The sequence below is a fragment of the Triticum dicoccoides genome, chromosome 7A (genome assembly GCF_002162155.2).
Source record: "Triticum dicoccoides isolate Atlit2015 ecotype Zavitan chromosome 7A, WEW_v2.0, whole genome shotgun sequence".
Taxonomy (NCBI): Eukaryota; Viridiplantae; Streptophyta; class Magnoliopsida; order Poales; family Poaceae; genus Triticum; species Triticum dicoccoides.
Genome location: NC_041392.1, coordinates 511,693,110 through 511,707,430, shown reverse-complemented (window position 1 = coordinate 511,707,430; position 14,321 = coordinate 511,693,110).

The window sequence follows — 14,321 nt, the reverse complement described above, 5'->3', positions numbered from 1 at the left end:
CCCAGTCACGCCCACAACAGCTCAAATAGCGCCGAATTTAGCTAAAGTTATAGCCGGCGGTACCAACCCAAACCCAAAGAATCGGGGGGCAGCTGGGGGCGCCGGCGCTCTTTTTTGCATGCAAAGCCCCACAAGTCAGCCTCTCTCCTCACTCTATTTCCTCTTTTCCTCCCAGGCCCACCACGTGCATGGCCCCTCTCCTGTAGCTCCAGCCACGCCGGGAACCCGTCGCCCTCGTTCGTGTCACCGCAGCCGAAGGCCACGCCGGGGAGCGTCGACGAGGAGTGCGGCCGTGGTCCAGGCGGCCGGCGAGGCCTGCCACGGGCGGCCCCGGCACCGGGCGCACCGAGCACGGGCGGCACCGAGCGCGGAGGCCAAGGGCGGCCCCTGCTCCGGGCACACCGGCCCCAAGCGTGGCGACCACGGGCAGACCCGAGTACGGAGGAGACCACAGGCGCCACGGGCGGCCCCGACTCCGGGCACGCCGGCCACGGGGAGCCCCGGCCACGACGAGCCACACACCGGCGGACGACCATGGCGGGAGGCCGGGGCGGTGCTGTTCCTGATGGGTATTTCTCCCATGTAGGAACGACACCGCACGGCCGCCGTGGCGCGCCCCCGTCGGGGCTGCTTCACCGGGACGGCCAAGGGCCATCTCCACCGCGCCGAAGGGCCACCGCCGCCCGACGCCGCTGCTCCACGTTGTGCGCGCAGCCGCACCACCGTTCATGCAGCGGGAACCGCTCTGCGTCGGGGCTGTCTGCGGCAGCGGGCTCCAGGGTTGGCCCCCTGCGGCGCGGCGCGATCTTCCGTGGGCGTGGCCGAGCGCGGCCATGGGCGGGAGGGCGCGGTGCGGCCGTGGGCGTGGCGAGCGCGGCCGTGGGCGGGACGGGTGCGGCTGTGGTCGTGACGAGCGCGGGCGGGCGCGGCGCGGCCGTGGGCGGGACGGCGAGGGCGGGACGGCGCAGGGCCACGAGGAGCAGGAGTAGAAGCAGATGGCGAGGGAGATGGAGATGGGGTGGGGGGACAACGAGTGGAATTGTTTTGACACCCAGGCTAAAATTATCGCCGGCAGCCCCCAGGCGGTGAAAAAAATGCCTCCTGGGGGGCTCAACGGCTGGAGATGCCCTAAGAGCCATAGAACATTTCCCCTCCAACCATGCATAAGAGTTACTAGGTGTCAATTCATTGAAAGAGAAAGATACATCGCCAAAAGGCGAGGTCCTACAACGCCAAAGAGGCATGACCCGGAAAGGAAGAATCTAAATGACCTAAGATCAAATACCCTAAAGAACCGGATCCAGGACCGGGGACGAGCAATCCTAGCTTAAGCTGCATCATACGACATGAGAAGGCGAGAAACATCTGCTGCAAGAGCCTGGACACCAGTCAACTGTAACACGACCCAAACTCGACAGCCACGAAGATGACAACGACTAACACACAAGCACCCCAGGGGCAAAATCACAATCAAACATAAGGACAACACTTCCTGAACGAGCCTAGGCGCAACATTGCCGAGCAACAACGACACCGTTCCATCACTATCGGACTAACCGTCACCTAAGCCGTAGATGAGAGGGCATGAAGGTGGACGGGCACTAACTGGAGGAAGGGGGGGGGAAGCAAACACCTGTAATGAAGCCCATAGCCAGTACAACTGACAAGCTAGGGGTCGAGGCCCCGCACGATATGAGGAAGAGATAACTAACGGGGATGCCCACACCATAACAAAACCAAAAGGCCTTCAAGAAAAAGCAACCAAGCACCAAACGTCAAAAATCACCCACTATCGGCCAGGAAGGAGCCACAAGGAGGAAGATGTGCCAGATCTGGTAGAACCACTGAAAGATTTGGCAAGAAAAAGATCAGGAGGGGGACACAGAGTGGGCGGCGAGGATGGCAAGGAATAGAGGCACACATGAAACGACATGATGAAGTAGCCATCACACCTCGACATGGCTCCAGGAAGAGACTAGAGCGCGCATGGCCAAGCGACCGCATCCGACAAGATCATACTCACCAAAAGCGACAAGAAGAAGCAACCGAGGGAACATACCTCGCCACCTGAAACATGATGAAGTAGCCACCCGAAACGACATGATGAAGAAGCTACCGAGGGAACATACCTCGCCACCTGAAACATGATGAAGTAGCCACCTGAAACGACATGATGAAGAAGCAACCGAGGATGGCGAGGAATAGAGGCACACCTGAAACGACGTGATGAAGTAGCCACCACACCTCCACATGGCTCCAGGAAGCGACTGGAGCACGCATGGCCAAGCGACCGCGTTCGACAAGATCATACTCACCAAAAGCGACAAGAAGAAGCAATTGAGGGAACATACCTCGCCACCGCCGTCCTTGGTGGTCGCTTGGGCTTTCTCGATGGCGATCTCCCACGATGGCGAGAATGGGGGATGTGAGGCGGCGAGGGTTGTGATTATTGCTAGAGGCGCCAAAGCTGGGGGTGGAAGACCTGCATAATATAAGGAAAAACAAACTGATGGTGACGCGCACACCATCACAAACCAAAAGGCCTTTGAGCAGAAGCGACCAACCACCGAACGTCAAAACCCACCCACCCCCGGTCAGGGAGGAGCCACAAGGAGGAAGATGTGCCAGATCCGGCGGAACCACTGCCAGATTTGGCAAGAGAAACGACTGAGAGGGGGAGAGAGTGAGCGACAAGGATGGCAAGGAACATAGGCACACCTAAACCGACATGATGAAGTAGCCACCGCACCTCGACACGACACCAGCAAGCGAATGGAGCATGGACAAGCGACTGATGTCCGACAAGATCTACTCGCCAAAAGCGAGAAGAAGAAGCAACCCGGAGAACATACCTCGCCGATGCCATCGTTGGTGGTCGCTTGGGCTTTCCCACTAGCGATCTCCCACGGTGATGACAACGGGTGTGTGTGCAGATGTGAGGCAGCTAGGGTTGTGATTATTGCTAGAGTCGCCCAAGCTGGGGGTGGAGGACCCGCACAATATGAGGAAAAGATAACCGACGACGACACCCACACCATCACAAACCAAAATGCCTTGTAGCGGAAGAGACAAACCACCAAACGTCCAAACCCACTCACTACCGGCCGGAGAGGGGCCACACAGAGGAAGATGTGCCAGATCCGGCGGAACCACTGGCAGATTTGGCAAGAAAATGACTGAGAGTGGAAGAGAGTGGACGGCGAGGATGGCAAGGAATAGAGGCACACCTGAAAAGACATGAAGACATAGCCACTGCACCTCGACATGGCCCCAAGAAGCGACTGGAGCATGGCCAAGCCATCGGTGTCCGACAAGATCGTACTATGTAAAAGCAACCAGAAGAAGCAAATGAGGGGAGATACCCCGCCGCCGCCGTCCTTGGCGGTCACGTGGGCGTTCCCACCGATGATCTCACACGGTGGAGAGAAGGGAGGGTGTGGATGTGGGACGTCTAGGGTTGTGATTATCGCTAGAGTCGCACAAGCCGGGGTGGAGGCCGCGCACGATATGAGGAAGAGATAACTGACAGTGACGCCCACATCATCACAAACCAAAAGGTCTTCGAGCAAAAGCGACCAACCACCAAACATCAAAACCCACCCGCTGTCGACCGGAGAGGAGTCGCGGGGAGGAGGATGTGCCCGATCTGGCGGAATCGGTGTCAGATTTGGCAAGGAACAACCGAGAGGGGGAGAGAGTAGGCAGCGAGGATGGCAAAGAACAAAGGCACACCTGGAAACGACATGATGAAGTAGCCACCACACGTCGACATGGCCCAGGAAGTGATTGGAGCATGGACATGTGATCGATGTCCAACAAGATCATACTCGCCAAAAGCGACCAGAAGAAGCAACCCAAGGAAGATACCTCGCCGCCGCCGTCCTTAGTGGTTGTGTGGGCTTTCCCATCGACGATCTCACACGGATGCGATAAAGGGGAGGGGGAGGGGTGAGGCGGCTAGGGTTGTGATTATCGCCAGAGTCGCCCAAGTGGGAACAACGCCAGGTAAGGACGGGTGCGCTATGTCGGATCGCACGACTATTTATAAGATTGTCGGGTGCGCTAAATTGGAACTGTTTTTGTAAAACTTATTTTTGCATATTTGTCTAATAAAATCATAAGTTTATTGTGTCTGCAACTATTTCGTTAGTCATGTGAAATTCTCATATACCATGACCATTTTGTTTTGTTTGGCTTTGCATATACATGTACCCTTTTGCGTTTCCTTTTCTTTCTTTATTTGTATTTTATTGTTAGTTAGTGTTTTTTAGAAAAAAAATCAGTAAGTTTGATATTATAGGATTACTGACAATTTAGATAGGTGAATCGCATATAAGAGCTCACAAAATTGTCTAGTCTGTATTTGAGGTTGGTTTTCCGAAACTTAGTCATGAAGTAGTAGTGTTGTGCCTTCAAATTATTAATATCTAGGTTGTTATTAAAAAAAGTTGGTAATCTGAAATCAAAAGTGAGCTCAGCAATGAGATCACCCAACGAGTCATTGTTGAATTTACACTTTTTTAACACATGGTTGAATTTATACTAACCAAGTCAAATTAGTACAGTAGTCTAACTCAAGAGTTGTTTACGCCCTAAAATGCACTTCCTAGCGGCATCTCTCGCATGTTCGTCGCGTGGACGTTAGGAGTACATCTGCAAAATATACCTTCTTCCTGGTCAACGTGTTGCAGTGAAGAGTGCGGACCGGCCGGGCTCAAAACGGTTTGTCTCCGTGCCCCTTTCCCCCGCCCATGCGCCAGCGGGACACCCAAAATCCCGGCCTATTAACTGGTCGAAATATACAAATAAATACTACTGCATTGAAGGAGTATCAAAATATGAACTTTTGATTGTCTTTTGTTGCTAGGAGTACATTAAAGGTCTTGCTAGTCTTAATAGTAACAAAATGGTGTGTTGAAAAATATATATGGCACAACTATAAAAATAATAATATATTTCGTTTCAAAATATAAGATGTATTAGTTTTTATCAACCTGTGATTGGATGGTTATTGGGACAGTGATATCCCCAGCCTATCAGGGTTCAAGTCCTGATACTCGCATTATTTCTGGATTTATTTCAGAATTCCCGGTGATGCGCTTTCAGTTGGAGGAGACATTTCTGTCGACGACGAGGCATTTACGGTGATTTCGTAAATCTCAAGATGATATGCCGGCCTAGCCTCTCGGAGGTGCTCATAAAGTTAGGATATGCGTGTGTGCGTTCGTAGGGGTGAGTGTATGCGCGTATGTATGAGCGCTTGCGTCTGTACTAACGTTCAAAATATATATATATATATATATATATATATATATATATATATATATATATATATATATATATATATATATATAAGTATTTTTAGTTCCCAAACATAAAACAGAGATGTATGATGAACTATCCCTCACAGCAGAGATGTTTTTATTTTTCTGGCCGGATGTGGTGACGTCCTTTCATGGTATATCTCCTTGTAGTTGTTGTACGGAGCATGTGTCAGAAAAAGTGATTTGTAACCGTGCCGTGAGTTAAGGCCGGCAGTTAATTAGGGGAGGCATTGGCGTCATTAACTAGGATCTTACTTAATGCGACGTTCTTTTACCCCTCGAATTAGGGGGGGCCACCCCCGCGTCCGCGCCCGCGCGCTGCCCGTGGGAAGCGCCGAGAGGCCGGAGCTCGAGGCCTCGAGCAAAGTACTCGTACAGTAGTAAAAGCCACGGTTCAAGCAGCAGAGCAGCCCTGTGTTCGGGTCCGTTCGATGCGCGTTACTGCCTCCGTCACGGGAAGGAAAAGCAATGCTCAACCCCGGGACCGACCGACTGGAGTTCGTGCGCGACACACGGTCGTCGGTGGTTTTTCTCGTCTTGTGCCGTGCTGCCAGAACCTCCGACGGATCGATGTCGCCCCGTGGCCGTCACCACCGGGCGTACGCGCTTGTCCCAGTTTTGGCTACACCCCGATCCGCGGTGCCCTGCTGTGCATGCCCCGTCACGCCAACCGGCCGGTAATTCCCCACCGACGCGACGGGCGTCTGCAAAACCAGCGAATACCCGCCGAACTTAATGGCAGCGCGTGCGATGCAAACCATCGCTTAATGTCGCCGGCGTCGGTGGCTGACGACGGCCGCGTGGATGGGCGGCCTTTGGATTCTTCCGGCGGCTCGAGATCGACGGTCGAGCGGCCGCGGATCAACGGGTCCATCGACCCACCGGGACGGAACCGAGATAGAGAGAGAGAGAGCGACTGGTCGGTGCGCGCATTCGATCGACAGCCGGGCGGGCGGCGGCTGCTGCGTGATTAAGGTCGCTCTCCTGCTAAAGCTTTCCTAGCGGCTATGATCACATCCGTCGTGTCGCCTATTCCTGCTTTGGAACCTTGGAACCGAGTTCTCCAGGGATGACAGCAATTCTAGCACAGTGGGTCAGTGCCATTTGTTTTTTGAATGAAATGGATATTCTTCCCCAATTTCATTAACTAAACCAGCATTTTTGTCTACAACCCAAACACAGCAAGCACCAGTAAGGTTCCAAACCACACTCATCCCTCTTTTTTCCAAGAAAACTTTTGATCTATTCATCTTCGATCATGACAGTACAACGAATATAAAAAATAATAATAATTACATCCAGACCGTAGATCACCTAGCGACGACTACAAAAACTGAAGAGAGCCGAAGGCGAGCCGGCGCCATCACCCTTCCCTCGCCAGAGCTGGCCAAAACTTGTTGTAGTAGGCAGTCAGAAAGTCGTCATGCTAAGACCCCATAGGACCAGCGCAGTAGAACATCAACCACCGCTGATGAAGAATAACGTAGATCGAAAGGATCTAACCTGAAGACACACAAACGTAGACGAACTACGACCAGGTCCAAGCAAATTCACCAAGGACAGATCCGTTGCAGACGCACCTCCACATGCTCACCAATGATGCTAGACACACCACCGGGATGGGGGCTAGTCGAGGAGAGCCTCATTCCATCCTCAAGGAGCCGTTATTGTCTTGTCTTCCTATGCAGGTTAGACAACAATAGTACTTTGATGTAATAACATGTTGCGATAGACAAATATTGTATGTTCTAAAAACAGGAACACATGTCTTATTCACAATTATAATGTGCAAGCTAAACAGATGGAATTCAACAAAATTAGAATCAATACAAGCTAGACATCATACGTAATGTGCAACCACATATAACAATGCCAAGTTAGAGGGAGCACCTACGATGGTGGAGCAGGGGACGTGTGCTCATCATCAACACAACTACGTTGAGTGTCTATGCATATGATGTCTTGCAAATCTTATTGGGGGATGGCGGAGTAGTATCTGTAGAGACCCTCCATTTCAGTTGGTCGGAAGGAGTAACATAATCCATTGTCTTGTTAATTTTCCTCCGCTTTATTGATTTTGCATTGTCAAGTAAAATGACAAGAAAAAAGCAATAAAGTCCACTCTTCAAAACCCACTCATGCATGATACTGACAATCGCTATTTTGATGTACAACAAACACATGATACGAGGATGAAACATGTACGAAAAATAGGACGACATAACATATTCACAACTATTTGTGTAAACTAAGCAGAAGTCATTTCAACAAATTAGAAGCAATGCAAGCTAGACACCACATGAAAGATGCAATCAATATAACTCTGCCAAATTAAAAGCGTCCAACCATAAATGGCGTTTCAACAAATTAGAAGCAGTACATGCTATAAGTGATATGAAATACGAAACTAATATCACACTCCATATGCTAAAGGTGTCTCGTCATAAGTGATTGACGCGGGATACACAAAAACAATAGTATATGTAAGGACATGGTTAATAGACAGATACAGTATGTAGCAAAAATAGGAACGCATGTCACATTAACAAGAATAATGTGTAAACTAAGCAGAATACCAGATGCAATTTAATCAAATTAGAAGAATATCAAGTTAGACACCATATGCAAATCGCACTACCAAGTTAGAGCAAACACCTGTGATGGCGGTGTAGGGGAAATGCGGTCATCAAGTACAGACCTACATTAACTATCTTTATCTAACCTTACTGTTTGTTGAGAATCATGTGGGTGTGATGCTCCCGATTCAATCATGCACTAATCGTACACACAAATGCGCACGATCAAGACCAGAGACTTACGAGAAGATATCACAACACAACTCTAGACACAAATAAAATAGTACAAGTTTTATATTACAAGCCAGGGGCCTCGGGAGTTCGAATACACAAGAGTCAACGGAAGCAACAATATTTGAGTACAGACATAAGTAACAAGTCTGCCTTAAGAAGACTGAGCAAAACAACGACAACTAGATCGAAAAGGCGCATGCCTCCTGCCTGGGAGCCGCCTATCTACTCTTGGTCGTCGGTGGTCTTTGCATAGTAGTAGGCTCCGTCGTGGTAGTAGTAGTCGGCTGCGGAATCATCTGGCTCCTGGGCTTCGTCATCTGATTGCAACAATCGTGTAGAGGAGAAAAGGGGTAGCAAAGTACTCGCAAAACTTACATCAGATATATGCTAAGTATACATCGGTAGCAAAGGAATGGGGCTATATTTTTGGACTAAACTACAGAAATGCAAGAATAGAAGGAAATGCCTAGCCTATCGAAGACTAGCATCTTGCAGCATTGGAAGAGTGTAGATTAGCATAACATAAGTATTAAGTATAATGTAGTAACGCACAGAGATCTTTCCTCGACCCCCTGCGAGAAAGCAATCCCGGAGCCATCATATCCATTTAGTGTCTCCAGTATCCAGCTCTAGTTGTAATAAATCGGGATACAACTCCGAGCGTCCGTTACCGTGGATACGGCTATTCGAATAGATTAACTTCCCTACAGGATGCACAAACTTACCCAACATGCTTGATTAACTCCGGCCAAACATACTTTCCTGGGTCATGCTTGACCTCGATGATTGACACGTCGTAATCCTACCTAGACTCAATAGAGAGGCCAGCACGCCAGTCTACATCCTAAGCGCGGAGGGGTCTTGGGCCCATCACCCTTTGCACTCCCGCATGTTGCGTGGACGGCTGGGAACAGTCCTGGCAACCTCTTTATACAAAGTAGGTGCTTACGCGGACCACCCGGGTGTGTGCCGCTCAATCGCTAACGTGAGTGAGCTTTTGGAAGAAACGTACGACACAAAGTGCCCATACTCATTCCCGCGTGGTGGTCAGTGCAAAAAGGCCAAAGGCCTACTCAGATCACATATTCAAACCGTTAGTGTCTCGGGAGCGCGCGATAATGATCAAACGCATGATATGTGGTCCTGTCTCACGGACTTACGGCAAGGGCCAAGAATGCCAGCCATGCCGCGTAATTAACTCGCGCGTATCCTCTAGATCAACCCGACTCCACATCACTCACTACTGCAGGATGGTCCAAACGCGACACTACGATCAGAGACCCTTCGACGAAGTTGTGTGCGATTCCATAATCGCAACCGGTGGTGTAAAAAACCTGTCAAAAAGGTGCAAAATGTTTACGATGGCGAATATATCAAACACGGTTCAGATTTTAGTTGTATGTGTGATGCAACGCATATGGTTTAGTTCAATTAACTGTTTGGGATGAGGAGGAACAAAAGAAACGGGCAGCCAGATGAAGGTGTGTGCGATATAGAACATATGGTTCACTAGGATGAACCGTGTGTGATTAGGCAACACAATGGAAACAGTTCAACTGAACAAGATGTGTGTGATACGCGGCAAACATGTCCATAATCAGAAATATGTGCGAAGACCAATAATAACATAGCCGATTGCTGCTAATAAGCCATGTAATTTGCACTGTCTATAGAAGAATAACATGTATGTATATATATTGTAGGATCTAGAAGTAGATGTGTCTAGAGGGGGGGGGGGTGATTAGACACTTAGTGCTAAAGTTGCAATTTTTAGGCCCTTTTGGTTTGAGTGGAGTTTTAGGCACAATTTCAACATATCAAGCAAGCATGCAAAGAGTATATGAGCAGCGGAATGTAAAGCATGCAACTTGCAAGAATGTAAGGGGAAGGGTTTGGAGAATTCAAACGCAATTGGAGACACGGATGTTTTTCCCGTGGTTCGGATAGGTGGTGCTATCCTACATCCACGTTGATGGAGACTTCAACCCACGAAGGGTAACGGTTGCGCGAGTCCATGGAGGGCTCCACCCACGAAGGGTAATGGTTGCGCGAGTCCACGGAGGGCTCCACCCACGAAGGGTCCACGAAGAAGCAACCACCCACGAAGGGTCCACGAAGAAGCAACCTTGTCTATCCCACCATGGCCATCGCCCACGAAGGACTTGCCTCACTAGCGGTAGATCTTCATGAAGTAGGCGATCTCCTTGCCCTTACAAACTCCTTGGTTCAACTCCACAATCTTGTCAGAGGCTCTCAAGTAACACCTAGCCAATCTAGGAGACACCACTCTCCAAGAAGTAACAAATGGTGTGTAGGTAATGAACTCCTTGCTCTTGTGCTTCAAATGATAGTCTCCCCAACACTCAACTCTCTCTCATAGGATTTGGATTTTGTGGAAAGAAGATTTGAGTGGAAAGCAACTTGGGGAAGGCTAGAGATCAAGATTCATATGGTAGGAATGGAATATCTTGGTCTCAACACATGAGTAGGTGGTTCCCTCTCAGAACATATGAGTTGGAATTGTGTATGTGTTCTGATGGCTCTCTCCACGAATGAAGAGGAGGTGGAGGGGTATATATAGCCTCCACACAAAATCCAACCGTTACACACAGTTTTCCAATCTCGGTGGGACCGAATCGACAAACTCGGTCAGACCGAAAAGGTAAACCTAGTGAGCGTTAGAGATTTTCGGTGGGACTGACATGCAACTCGGTAGGACCGATATGGTTAGGGTTTGGGCATAACGTAATCTCGGTGAGACCGATTACACAAACTCGGTGAGACCGAGTTTGGTAATAAGCTAACCAGAGAGTTGGCCAGGTAAACTCGGTGGGACCGATTTGCTCTTTCGGTGAGACTGAAAAGTTACAAAAAGGAAACAAAGAGTTTACACTGCAATCTCGGTGGGACCGATTCGCTCTTTCGGTGAGACCGAAAAGGTATGAAAGGGAAACAGAGAGTTTGCAATCCCATCTCGGTGAGACCGAGATCCCTATCGGTAGAACCGAATTGCTAGGGTTTGGCAGTGGCTTATGACAAGTGAAACTCGGTGGCGCCGGATAGAAAGAATCGGTAGGACCGAGTTTGGCTTAGGGTTTAGGTCATATGTGGATATGGGAAAGTAGTTGAGGATTTTGGAGCATATCATTAAGCACATGAAGCAAGAGGCTCATTAAGAAACACCTCATCCCTCCTTGATAGTATTGGCTTTTCCTATGGACTCAATGTGATCTTGGATCACTAAAATGTAAAATGAAGAGTCTTGAGCTTGAAGCTTTAGCCAATCCTTTGTCCTTAGCATCTTGAAGGAGTTCCCACAACCTTTAGTCCATGCCACTCCATTGTTGAACTTATCTGAAACATGCTAGATAGAAATGTTAGTCCAACAAGAGATATGTTGTCATCAATTATCAAAACCACCTAGGGAGCACTTGTGCTTTCAATCTCCCCCTTTTTGGTAATTGATGGCAACATACATCAAAGCTTTAGATAAAGATATAAAGAACATCAAGTAAAGCTTTGGAAGGACATGTAACAAGCATAGGCTCCCCCTACATGTATGCACTCATGTAAATATGAAATATAGAGGCATGTGAGAGCATAACCATGACAGAGTAGGCAATGTGTTACATGTATCTTGGCCATATGCATCAGAGCAAAAGATTATCAAGGAAAATACCTTCATGCTCATGAGTCCTTCTTGCAAACAGTATGTACATAAGCAAGAACTCCTCATACTCATGATTTTGATGCATATACTTACCTTGTGGTCTTGAGTTGGCTTAGGATGGAATGAACCTGCACAAACAAAGTTAGATAACACAGGTACATCCACTAGCCAGAGCAAACAAAAGAAACCACAAGAATACCAAGACTGGGATGACATGTAGAGAGTGAGTACAAGGTACCACATTGGATTCAACATGTCCCCAAGAATAAAGATATGCAATGAATTTGACTGATTTCTTTCCCTTAGGTGTCTTGCTCCCCCTGAATCTTACATGGGATATTGGGAGAAGATGGGGAACAGAAAATCAGAGCTGAAAGATACAATTGGATAGAACTTAATGCAAATACATGTCTTTCCCCCAAAAGGCATGTGACATCTCTCCTCTTGAACATCAAGCATCTGGGATCCTTGAGTATTCTCTCCCCCTGGAAGTCTCTCTCTCCCCCTTAATACTTTCTCTCTTGTAGGTTTGGTCCTTGAGACTTTTTCTCTCCCTTGATGTGATCTCTCTCTCCTACAAGCTTTGATGTGATCTATCTCTCCTACAAGCTTTGATGTGATCTCTCTCTCCCCCTTTGACATCAATTTCCAAGAAGGGTTTTCTGGAATCCGTCGTATAGGTTTGGTCCTTGAGACTCAGCACAAAGCAATGGATAAAACTGTGATGCTTGTAGAGGACAAGATTCATTGAGTAGAGCTGGATCAGAAGAAATATAGAACAAGTGGCAAACTGTTTTTCCTGTTGCGAAGTCGGTGGCACCGAGTGGTATGTTTCGGTGGCACCGAAAAGATTCGGTTGGACCGAAAATTACAAGTCGGTGAAACCGAGTTCACACAGAGAAAAACACTTGTCACCTCAGCTCACTAGACATGTAGGATCTCACAAAGATTTGCAATGAATTACCTGAAGGATTTGCAAGGAATTAAATTTAGAAAATGCAGAACATAAACAGAAAGAAAAGAGAAGAGACTGAAAAATCTAGATGGAGTTTTTTTTGAAAAAGAGAAAGAAACTAAACATGCATGAGATACACACAAAAAGAACACAAGAGACCTTCATCTAGAGTTGGGCGGTGACATAGTCACCTATATTAGAGTATATTTACTTAGGAGTCAAGTGAGAACACTTGATCATAGGTCATACTCACCGTTTAAGCTCAAAATGGGGTTATCATTTTTCGTTTAAGCATCTTGATGTATTCACATCTTGTTGAGTTGCTTTGACTCCTGTCTTGGAGTAAAGCTTCTCTAAGATGGAATAACATACCTTTGGTGGTGGTGTGGTTCTTGCTCATGTAGTTGAACTTGTGTGGGTGCTCAAGGTTGATGTAGCTCATCAAGAGTTGGGAGCACCACTTGGAGTTTGAGTTCATCTACCTACATGGGTTAGTTCTTGCAAGGAAGAGCACTTGTGTATCCAAAAATGACAATCATGAAGCTCAACATAGAATTTGTCAAAGGATATGTTTGAATGATTTTGTGCTTCCTTGTCTTCAACCACCATTGTGTAGAGTCTTGGTGATGTAGAGATTGCTCAAGATGTGAGTGAGTCGCAATCTCATGGAATTAGATTCAACCAAGCACCTACATGGGTTAGACAACATGCAAGGTGCAAATATATGCAAGACATAAGATGGTTATCATAAGAGATATATCATGGATTAGTCATAAGCTCATGTCTTGCATGTATCTAATGGAGTTTCTACTCCAAGTTCGAAGCATCAATGATGTTCAATTCTCCTCTCAACCTGCAAAACACTTTCTCATCAAGAGGTTTAGTAAATATATCCGCTAATTGCTTATTGGTGCGAACATGCTTAAGATCAATGTCACCCTTAGCAACATGATCTCGAATGAAATGATGACGAACTTCAATATGCTTAGTTCGAGAATGTTGTACAGGATTATGACCAATTTTGATAGCACTTTCATTGTCACAAAGTAGTGGAACATGTTTCACATAGATCCCATAATCTTTAAGAGTTTGGGTCATCCAAAGTAATTGAGCACAACATGAACCAGCGGCAATGTATTCCGCTTCGGCGGTGGATAAGGATACCGAGTTTTGTTTCTTGGAAGACCAAGACACAAGAGATCTACCAAGAAATTGACAAGTACCCGAAGTGAACTTTCTATCAACCTTATCTCCGGCATAATCCGAGTCGGAATAGCCAACAAGATCAAAAGAAGACCTCTTAGGATACCAAATGCCAAAATTTGGTGTATGGATTAAATATCTCACTATCCTTTTCACAGCCTTAAGATGACATTCTTTAGGAGCAGCTTGATATCGTGCACACATGCACACACTTAGCATAATATCGGGACGTGAAGCACATAGGTATAACAATGAACCAATCATAGAGCGATAAACCTTTTGATCAACCGGTTCACCATCTTTGGTCAAATCATTATGTCCACTAGTAGGCATGGGTGTAGACATACCTTTGCATTCTT